Below are 11,999 nucleotides of genomic sequence, written 5' to 3'. Positions count from 1 at the left end.
TCTTAAGCTGGGAAGCCTCGACTTCCCGGCTTGACGGAATCCTAAGGCACCGCTCATTTTTGATCCTCTGCTGCCATCTTTTGGAATAGTCATGCCACATCACTTAGTATGATTTCAGGTTTTTCAACAGCTCGTATTCCAAAAAATACCAAACCTTGGCTACCTGATAAGTCAGAAGAATGTCAACCGAACTGTTCACATCTTGTTCAATCGATTCAGGTACTTTACTGTTCTGTTCCTTTATTTTTTATTGTTATTTTTTAACATTACACACACTGCCAATTGCCTGTGTGTGTGTGTGTGTGTGTGTGTGTGTGTGTGTGTGTGTGTGTCTGTGTCTGTGTCTGTGTGTGTGTGTGTGTGTGTGTGTGTCCACGTACTCGGCCCATGAATCTCATTCTGATACCAGGGGTTACCATTCGTGTTCTTGAACGATTATTGCATTTTTGTGCTTATCATATGTTTTGTTTTTTTTTTTTTGTGTGTGTGTTGTGTGTCATAGGTTCGTGGTCTCGTGGATGTGTGGGTCGTGTGCTGCCCACCTCGGCCACGGACGGATCTTCTGCTCCAAGTCTGACTCGGATCATGTCCTGCTGAAATAAATAAATAAAAGGTAGGCAAATAGTTAGACATACACATGGATTGATGGATGCTTTACTGATCCCCAAGGAAATAAAAGTCCCTGTGGTACAATACAACACACATCATTGACATTACAAACCAGCAAAAAGGACATGTTTGAGTTTCAACCAATGGGATTCCAAACATTTGCATACGGCCAATAGGAGAGCATACATTTGCATACTGCTACCTCCAGCCAATAGGAGAGCAAAGATTAGCATACGTCTCATTTCAATGCCACTAATTTGAATGCCGCCTCTGGTTTTAACTCTTAACCTATGAGCAAAACCCTAACCACGCCCCCAATCCAAGGCCTAACCCCAAGCTAACCCCAGACTTACTGAAAGCTGGCACCTGCTGTTTAGGTTAGGAACTGCATCTAACCCCAAGCTAACCCCAGACTTACTGAAAGCTGGCACCTGCTGTTTAGGTTAGGAACTGCATCTAACCCCAAGCTAACCCCAGACTTACTGAAAGCTGGCACCTGCTGTTTAGGTTAGGAACTGCATCTAACCCCAAGCTAACCCCAGACTTACTGAAAGCTGGCACCTGCTGTTTAGGTTAGGAACTGCATCTAACCCCAAGCTAACCCCAGACTTACTGAAAGCTGGCACCTGCTGTTTAGGTTAGGAACTGCATCTAACCCCACATGAAATTAAGAAACCCAAATGAAAGGGCACATTTTCTGCATAATTGCACAGCTTGTAACCCTTGTAACCAATCATGGCTACATCTCTGTAGCAAGCTTTAGGAGCTGAGAAATCGATCCAAGTTTGAATTAGGGCCTGTTTATGTAGCTGCAGACAGTTCTCTTGTCCTTTATGTTCCACGTTTCCTTAATCTTAACCATCACCTAATCCCTAATTACTCTAACCCCAACCTCAATAAACCTAATCTTAACCATCACCTAATCCCTAATTACTCTAACCCCAACCTCAATAAACCTAATCTTAACCATAACCTCATTCCTAATTATTCCAACCCCAACCTCAATAAGCCTAATCTTAACCATAACCTAATCCCTAATTACTCTAACCCCAACCTCAATAAACCTAATCTTAACCATCACCTAATCCCTAATTACTCTAACCCCAACCTCAATAAACCTAATCTTAACCATCACCTAATCCCTAATTACTCTAACCCCAACCTCAATAAACCTAATCTTAACCATAACCTCATTCCTAATTATTCCAACCCCAACCTCAATAAGCCTAATCTTAACCATAACCTAATCCCTAATTACTCTAACCCCAACCTCAATAGACTCATCTCAACGATGACCTTACCCCAATTATTTACCATAACCCAACCCCTAATTACTCTAACCCTAAGCTTAATAAACCTAATTTCAACCCAATTCCCAATTATTCCAACCCCAACCACAATAAACTCCATTTCAACCATAACCCAACTCCCAATTATTCTAACCCTAATCCTAATAAACCTTCCAACTAGAACCTAACCTTCATTTACACTGTCCCCAATCACAATAAATGAAATTTCAATTATAGTTCAGTCCATAATTATATCAACTCTAACCTTAATAAACCTAATTACAACTTCAACCCAATTTCCAAGTACTTTAAATTCAATACACTGAAGCTCTACTACAACCTAATCTTTGATCATCCTAGCCCTGACCCCAAATAAACTGAATTTTAACCGCAATCTAATCACCCATCATCCTAACCCCAATTTAGATTAAAACTAGACTGACTACAACCCACCCTACCTACAATTAATTCAACTTCGACCTCAATAGATATATTTCTAACCCTGACCTACCTTAACCACCTTGACCATAAATTATACAATATAATTGATTGACCTAAAACATAATTTAAAATGGAAACCCCCAAAATAAATCGATATCCTATGTAATATTAATGAAATAAAAAAGGAATAAGGAAAAAAAGGTTATACCACAAGAGGGACACCTGAGGGCGCCACAGTCAACATGAAGTCCTCGAGGATGTTTGGGTATGGATATGGACGTTTGTGTAATATTTTTTGCCACAAGCAAACCAAGAATACACACCGTAGAGAAGTTTAAAGAGCCAAGCGCGCTGAGAACACGACGGTAAACACTTTACAACATGTGTACATAACTAAACATATACTAACACCTAACTACCAGTTTATTAACAATGAATTAATACATCGACTGATAGTGAGTGCATCATGAATTATTGATGAATTAATGATATGTATACATTAACAAATTAATGAGTGACATATGAATAGACTAGGGTTAAATTGGGCCTATTCGGTGCGTACTCTCTCTTAAGCTGGGAAGCCTCGACTTCCCGGCTTGACGGAATCCTAAGGCACCGCTCATTTTTGATCCTCTGCTGCCATCTTTTGGAATAGTCATGCCACATCACTTAGTATGATTTCAGGTTTTTCAACAGCTCGTATTCCAAAAAATACCAAACCTTGGCTACCTGATAAGTCAGAAGAATGTCAACCGAACTGTTCACATCTTGTTCAATCGATTCAGGTACTTTACTGTTCTGTTCCTTTATTTTTTATTGTTATTTTTTAACATTACACACACTGCCAATTGCCTGTGTGTGTGTGTGTGTGTGTGTGTGTGTGTGTGTGTGTCTGTGTCTGTGTCTGTGTGTGTGTGTGTGTGTGTGTGTGTGTCCACGTACTCGGCCCATGAATCTCATTCTGATACCAGGGGTTACCATTCGTGTTCTTGAACGATTATTGCATTTTTGTGCTTATCATATGTTTTGTTTTGTTTTTTTTGTGTGTGTGTTGTGTGTCATAGGTTCGTGGTCTCGTGGATGTGTGGGTCGTGTGCTGCCCACCTCGGCCACGGACGGATCTTCTGCTCCAAGTCTGACTCGGATCATGTCCTGCTGAAATAAATAAATAAAAGGTAGGCAAATAGTTAGACATACACATGGATTGATGGATGCTTTACTGATCCCCAAGGAAATAAAAGTCCCTGTGGTACAATACAACACACATCATTGACATTACAAACCAGCAAAAAGGACATGTTTGAGTTTCAACCAATGGGATTCCAAACATTTGCATACGGCCAATAGGAGAGCAGACATTTGCATACTGCTACCTCCAGCCAATAGGAGAGCAAAGATTAGCATACGTCTCATTTCAATGCCACTAATTTGAATGCCGCCTCTGGTTTTAACTCTTAACCTATGAGCAAAACCCTAACCACGCCCCCAATCCAAGGCCTAACCCCAAGCTAACCCCAGACTTACTGAAAGCTGGCACCTGCTGTTTAGGTTAGGAACTGCATCTAACCCCAAGCTAACCCCAGACTTACTGAAAGCTGGCACCTGCTGTTTAGGTTAGGAACTGCATCTAACCCCAAGCTAACCCCAGACTTACTGAAAGCTGGCACCTGCTGTTTAGGTTAGGAACTGCATCTAACCCCAAGCTAACCCCAGACTTACTGAAAGCTGGCACCTGCTGTTTAGGTTAGGAACTGCATCTAACCCCAAGCTAACCCCAGACTTACTGAAAGCTGGCACCTGCTGTTTAGGTTAGGAACTGCATCTAACCCCACATGAAATTAAGAAACCCAAATGAAAGGGCACATTTTCTGCATAATTGCACAGCTTGTAACCCTTGTAACCAATCATGGCTACATCTCTGTAGCAAGCTTTAGGAGCTGAGAAATCGATCCAAGTTTGAATTAGGGCCTGTTTATGTAGCTGCAGACAGTTCTCTTGTCCTTTATGTTCCACGTTTCCTTAATCTTAACCATCACCTAATCCCTAATTACTCTAACCCCAACCTCAATAAACCTAATCTTAACCATCACCTAATCCCTAATTACTCTAACCCCAACCTCAATAAACCTAATCTTAACCATAACCTCATTCCTAATTATTCCAACCCCAACCTCAATAAGCCTAATCTTAACCATAACCTAATCCCTAATTACTCTAACCCCAACCTCAATAAACCTAATCTTAACCATCACCTAATCCCTAATTACTCTAACCCCAACCTCAATAAACCTAATCTTAACCATCACCTAATCCCTAATTACTCTAACCCCAACCTCAATAAACCTAATCTTAACCATAACCTCATTCCTAATTATTCCAACCCCAACCTCAATAAGCCTAATCTTAACCATAACCTAATCCCTAATTACTCTAACCCCAACCTCAATAGACTCATCTCAACGATGACCTTACCCCAATTATTTACCATAACCCAACCCCTAATTACTCTAACCCTAAGCTTAATAAACCTAATTTCAACCCAATTCCCAATTATTCCAACCCCAACCACAATAAACTCCATTTCAACCATAACCCAACTCCCAATTATTCTAACCCTAATCCTAATAAACCTTCCAACTAGAACCTAACCTTCATTTACACTGTCCCCAATCACAATAAATGAAATTTCAATTATAGTTCAGTCCATAATTATATCAACTCTAACCTTAATAAACCTAATTACAACTTCAACCCAATTTCCAAGTACTTTAAATTCAATACACTGAAGCTCTACTACAACCTAATCTTTGATCATCCTAGCCCTGACCCCAAATAAACTGAATTTTAACCGCAATCTAATCACCCATCATCCTAACCCCAATTTAGATTAAAACTAGACTGACTACAACCCACCCTACCTACAATTAATTCAACTTCGACCTCAATAGATATATTTCTAACCCTGACCTACCTTAACCACCTTGACCATAAATTATACAATATAATTGATTGACCTAAAACATAATTTAAAATGGAAACCCCCAAAATAAATCGATATCCTATGTAATATTAATGAAATAAAAAAGGAATAAGGAAAAAAAGGTTATACCACAAGAGGGACACCTGAGGGCGCCACAGTCAACATGAAGTCCTCGAGGATGTTTGGGTATGGATATGGACGTTTGTGTAATATTTTTTGCCACAAGCAAACCAAGAATACACACCGTAGAGAAGTTTAAAGAGCCAAGCGCGCTGAGAACACGACGGTAAACACTTTACAACATGTGTACATAACTAAACATATACTAACACCTAACTACCAGTTTATTAACAATGAATTAATACATCGACTGATAGTGAGTGCATCATGAATTATTGATGAATTAATGATATGTATACATTAACAAATTAATGAGTGACATATGAATAGACTAGGGTTAAATTGGGCCTATTCGGTGCGTACTCTCTCTTAAGCTGGGAAGCCTCGACTTCCCGGCTTGACGGAATCCTAAGGCACCGCTCATTTTTGATCCTCTGCTGCCATCTTTTGGAATAGTCATGCCACATCACTTAGTATGATTTCAGGTTTTTCAACAGCTCGTATTCCAAAAAATACCAAACCTTGGCTACCTGATAAGTCAGAAGAATGTCAACCGAACTGTTCACATCTTGTTCAATCGATTCAGGTACTTTACTGTTCTGTTCCTTTATTTTTTATTGTTATTTTTTAACATTACACACACTGCCAATTGCCTGTGTGTGTGTGTGTGTGTGTGTGTGTGTGTGTGTGTGTCTGTGTCTGTGTCTGTGTGTGTGTGTGTGTGTGTGTGTGTGTCCACGTACTCGGCCCATGAATCTCATTCTGATACCAGGGGTTACCATTCGTGTTCTTGAACGATTATTGCATTTTTGTGCTTATCATATGTTTTGTTTTGTTTTTTTTGTGTGTGTGTTGTGTGTCATAGGTTCGTGGTCTCGTGGATGTGTGGGTCGTGTGCTGCCCACCTCGGCCACGGACGGATCTTCTGCTCCAAGTCTGACTCGGATCATGTCCTGCTGAAATAAATAAATAAAAGGTAGGCAAATAGTTAGACATACACATGGATTGATGGATGCTTTACTGATCCCCAAGGAAATAAAAGTCCCTGTGGTACAATACAACACACATCATTGACATTACAAACCAGCAAAAAGGACATGTTTGAGTTTCAACCAATGGGATTCCAAACATTTGCATACGGCCAATAGGAGAGCAGACATTTGCATACTGCTACCTCCAGCCAATAGGAGAGCAAAGATTAGCATACGTCTCATTTCAATGCCACTAATTTGAATGCCGCCTCTGGTTTTAACTCTTAACCTAACCCTCACCCTAACCCTAACCCTAACCCTAACCCTAACCCTAACCCTAACCCTAACCCTAACCTCAATAAACCTAATCTTAACCATCACCTAATCCCTAATTACTCTAACCCCAACCTCAATAAACCTAATCTTAACCATAACCTCATTCCTAATTATTCCAACCCCAACCTCAATAAGCCTAATCTTAACCATAACCGAATCCCTAATTACTCTAACCCCAACCTCAATAGACTCATCTCAACGATGACCTTACCCCAATTATTTACCATGACCCAACCCCTAATTACTCTAACCCTAAGCTTAATAAACCTAATTTCAACCCAATTCCCAATTATTCCAACCCCAACCACAATAAACTCCATTTCAACCATAACCCAACTCCCAATTATTCTAACCCTAATCCTAATAAACCTTCCAACTAGAACCTAACCTTCATTTACACTGTCCCCAATCACAATAAATGAAATTTCAATTATAGTTCAGTCCATAATTATATCAACTCTAACCTTAATAAACCTAATTACAACTTCAACCCAATTTCCAAGTACTTTAAATTCAATACACTGAAGCTCTACTACAACCTAATCTTTGATCATCCTAGCCCTGACCCCAAATAAACTGAATTTTAACCGCAATCTAATCACCCATCATCCTAACCCCAATTTAGATTAAAACTAGACTGACTACAACCCACCCTACCTACAATTAATTCAACTTCGACCTCAATAGATATATTTCTAACCCTGACCTACCTTAACCACCTTGACCATAAATTATACAATATAATTGATTGACCTAAAACATAATTTAAAATGGAAACCCCCAAAATCAATCGATATCCTATGTAATATTAATGAAATAAAAAAGGAATAAGGAAAAAAAGGTTATACCACAAGAGGGACACCTGAGGGCGCCACAGTCAACATGAAGTCCTCGAGGATGTTTGGGTATGGATATGGACGTTTGTGTAATATTTTTTGCCACAAGCAAACCAAGAATACACACCGTAGAGAAGTTTAAAGAGCCAAGCGCGCTGAGAACACGACGGTAAACACTTTACAACATGTGTACATAACTAAACATATACTAACACCTAACTACCAGTTTATTAACAATGAATTAATACATCGACTGATAGTGAGTGCATCATGAATTATTGATGAATTAATGATATGTATACATTAACAAATTAATGAGTGACATATGAATAGACTAGGGTTAAATTGGGCCTATTCGGTGCGTACTCTCTCTTAAGCTGGGAAGCCTCGACTTCCCGGCTTGACGGAATCCTAAGGCACCGCTCATTTTTGATCCTCTGCTGCCATCTTTTGGAATAGTCATGCCACATCACTTAGTATGATTTCAGGTTTTTCAACAGCTCATATTCCAAAAAATACCAAACCTTGGCTACCTGATAAGTCAGAAGAATGTCAACCGAACTGTTCACATCTTGTTCAATCGATTCAGGTACTTTACTGTTCTGTTCCTTTATTTTTTATTGTTATTTTTTAACATTACACACACTGCCAATTGCCTGTGTGTGTGTGTGTGTGTGTGTGTGTCTGTGTCTGTGTCTGTGTGTGTGTGTGTGTGTGTGTGTGTCCACGTACTCGGCCCATGAATCTCATTCTGATACCAGGGGTTACCATTCGTGTTCTTGAACGATTATTGCATTTTTGTGCTTATCATATGTTTTGTTTTGTTTTTTTTGTGTGTGTGTTGTGTGTCATAGGTTCGTGGTCTCGTGGATGTGTGGGTCGTGTGCTGCCCACCTCGGCCACGGACGGATCTTCTGCTCCAAGTCTGACTCGGATCATGTCCTGCTGAAATAAATAAATAAAAGGTAGGCAAATAGTTAGACATACACATGGATTGATGGATGCTTTACTGATCCCCAAGGAAATAAAAGTCCCTGTGGTACAATACAACACACATCATTGACATTACAAACCAGCAAAAAGGACATGTTTGAGTTTCAACCAATGGGATTCCAAACATTTGCATACGGCCAATAGGAGAGCAGACATTTGCATACTGCTACCTCCAGCCAATAGGAGAGCAAAGATTAGCATACGTCTCATTTCAATGCCACTAATTTGAATGCCGCCTCTGGTTTTAACTCTTAACCTAACCCTAACCCTAACCCTAACCCTAACCCTAACCCTAACCCTAACCCTAACCCTAGCTGGCACCTGCTGTTTAGGTTAGGAACTGCATCTAACCCCAAGCTAACCCCAGACTTACTGCAAGGTGGCACCTGCTGTTTAGGTTAGGAACTGCATCTAACCCCAAGCTAACCCCAGACTTACTGAAAGCTGGCACCTGCTGTTTAGGTTAGGAACTGCATCTAACCCCACATGAAATTAAGAAACCCAAATGAAAGGGCACATTTTCTGCATAATTGCACAGCTTGTAACCCTTGTAACCAATCATGGCTACATCTCTGTAGCAAGCTTTAGGAGCTGAGAAATCGATCCAAGTTTGAATTAGGGCCTGTTTATGTAGCTGCAGACAGTTCTCTTGTCCTTTATGTTCCACGTTTCCTTAATCTTAACCATCACCTAATCCCTAATTACTCTAACCCCAACCTCAATAAACCTAATCTTAACCATCACCTAATCCCTAATTACTCTAACCCCAACCTCAATAAACCTAATCTTAACCATAACCTCATTCCTAATTATTCCAACCCCAACCTCAATAAGCCTAATCTTAACCATAACCTAATCCCTAATTACTCTAACCCCAACCTCAATAAACCTAATCTTAACCATCACCTAATCCCTAATTACTCTAACCCCAACCTCAATAAACCTAATCTTAACCATCACCTAATCCCTAATTACTCTAACCCCAACCTCAATAAACCTAATCTTAACCATAACCTCATTCCTAATTATTCCAACCCCAACCTCAATAAGCCTAATCTTAACCATAACCTAATCCCTAATTACTCTAACCCCAACCTCAATAGACTCATCTCAACGATGACCTTACCCCAATTATTTACCATAACCCAACCCCTAATTACTCTAACCCTAAGCTTAATAAACCTAATTTCAACCCAATTCCCAATTATTCCAACCCCAACCACAATAAACTCCATTTCAACCATAACCCAACTCCCAATTATTCTAACCCTAATCCTAATAAACCTTCCAACTAGAACCTAACCTTCATTTACACTGTCCCCAATCACAATAAATGAAATTTCAATTATAGTTCAGTCCATAATTATATCAACTCTAACCTTAATAAACCTAATTACAACTTCAACCCAATTTCCAAGTACTTTAAATTCAATACACTGAAGCTCTACTACAACCTAATCTTTGATCATCCTAGCCCTGACCCCAAATAAACTGAATTTTAACCGCAATCTAATCACCCATCATCCTAACCCCAATTTAGATTAAAACTAGACTGACTACAACCCACCCTACCTACAATTAATTCAACTTCGACCTCAATAGATATATTTCTAACCCTGACCTACCTTAACCACCTTGACCATAAATTATACAATATAATTGATTGACCTAAAACATAATTTAAAATGGAAACCCCCAAAATAAATCGATATCCTATGTAATATTAATGAAATAAAAAAGGAATAAGGAAAAAAAGGTTATACCACAAGAGGGACACCTGAGGGCGCCACAGTCAACATGAAGTCCTCGAGGATGTTTGGGTATGGATATGGACGTTTGTGTAATATTTTTTGCCACAAGCAAACCAAGAATACACACCGTAGAGAAGTTTAAAGAGCCAAGCGCGCTGAGAACACGACGGTAAACACTTTACAACATGTGTACATAACTAAACATATACTAACACCTAACTACCAGTTTATTAACAATGAATTAATACATCGACTGATAGTGAGTGCATCATGAATTATTGATGAATTAATGATATGTATACATTAACAAATTAATGAGTGACATATGAATAGACTAGGGTTAAATTGGGCCTATTCGGTGCGTACTCTCTCTTAAGCTGGGAAGCCTCGACTTCCCGGCTTGACGGAATCCTAAGGCACCGCTCATTTTTGATCCTCTGCTGCCATCTTTTGGAATAGTCATGCCACATCACTTAGTATGATTTCAGGTTTTTCAACAGCTCGTATTCCAAAAAATACCAAACCTTGGCTACCTGATAAGTCAGAAGAATGTCAACCGAACTGTTCACATCTTGTTCAATCGATTCAGGTACTTTACTGTTCTGTTCCTTTATTTTTTATTGTTATTTTTTAACATTACACACACTGCCAATTGCCTGTGTGTGTGTGTGTGTGTGTGTGTGTGTGTGTGTGTCTGTGTCTGTGTCTGTGTGTGTGTGTGTGTGTGTGTGTGTGTGTCCACGTACTCGGCCCATGAATCTCATTCTGATACCAGGGGTTACCATTCGTGTTCTTGAACGATTATTGCATTTTTGTGCTTATCATATGTTTTGTTTTGTTTTTTTTGTGTGTGTGTTGTGTGTCATAGGTTCGTGGTCTCGTGGATGTGTGGGTCGTGTGCTGCCCACCTCGGCCACGGACGGATCTTCTGCTCCAAGTCTGACTCGGATCATGTCCTGCTGAAATAAATAAATAAAAGGTAGGCAAATAGTTAGACATACACATGGATTGATGGATGCTTTACTGATCCCCAAGGAAATAAAAGTCCCTGTGGTACAATACAACACACATCATTGACATTACAAACCAGCAAAAAGGACATGTTTGAGTTTCAACCAATGGGATTCCAAACATTTGCATACGGCCAATAGGAGAGCAGACATTTGCATACTGCTACCTCCAGCCAATAGGAGAGCAAAGATTAGCATACGTCTCATTTCAATGCCACTAATTTGAATGCCGCCTCTGGTTTTAACTCTTAACCTATGAGCAAAACCCTAACCACGCCCCCAATCCAAGGCCTAACCCCAAGCTAACCCCAAGCTAACCCCAGACTTACTGCAAGGTGGCACCTGCTGTTTAGGTTAGGAACTGCATCTAACCCCAAGCTAACCCCAGACTTACTGAAAGCTGGCACCTGCTGTTTAGGTTAGGAACTGCATCTAACCCCACATGAAATTAAGAAACCCAAATGAAAGGGCACATTTTCTGCATAATTGCACAGCTTGTAACCCTTGTAACCAATCATGGCTACATCTCTGTAGCAAGCTTTAGGAGCTGAGAAATCGATCCAAGTTTGAATTAGGGCCTGTTTATGTAGCTGCAGACAGTTCTCTTGTCCTTTATGTTCCACGTTTCCTTAATTTTAACCATAACCTAATCCCTAATTATTC

Source organism: Trichomycterus rosablanca, unplaced genomic scaffold (genome assembly GCF_030014385.1).
Source record: "Trichomycterus rosablanca isolate fTriRos1 unplaced genomic scaffold, fTriRos1.hap1 scaffold_119, whole genome shotgun sequence".
Taxonomy (NCBI): Eukaryota; Metazoa; Chordata; class Actinopteri; order Siluriformes; family Trichomycteridae; genus Trichomycterus; species Trichomycterus rosablanca.
Note: the sequence above shows the minus strand (reverse complement) of the source record.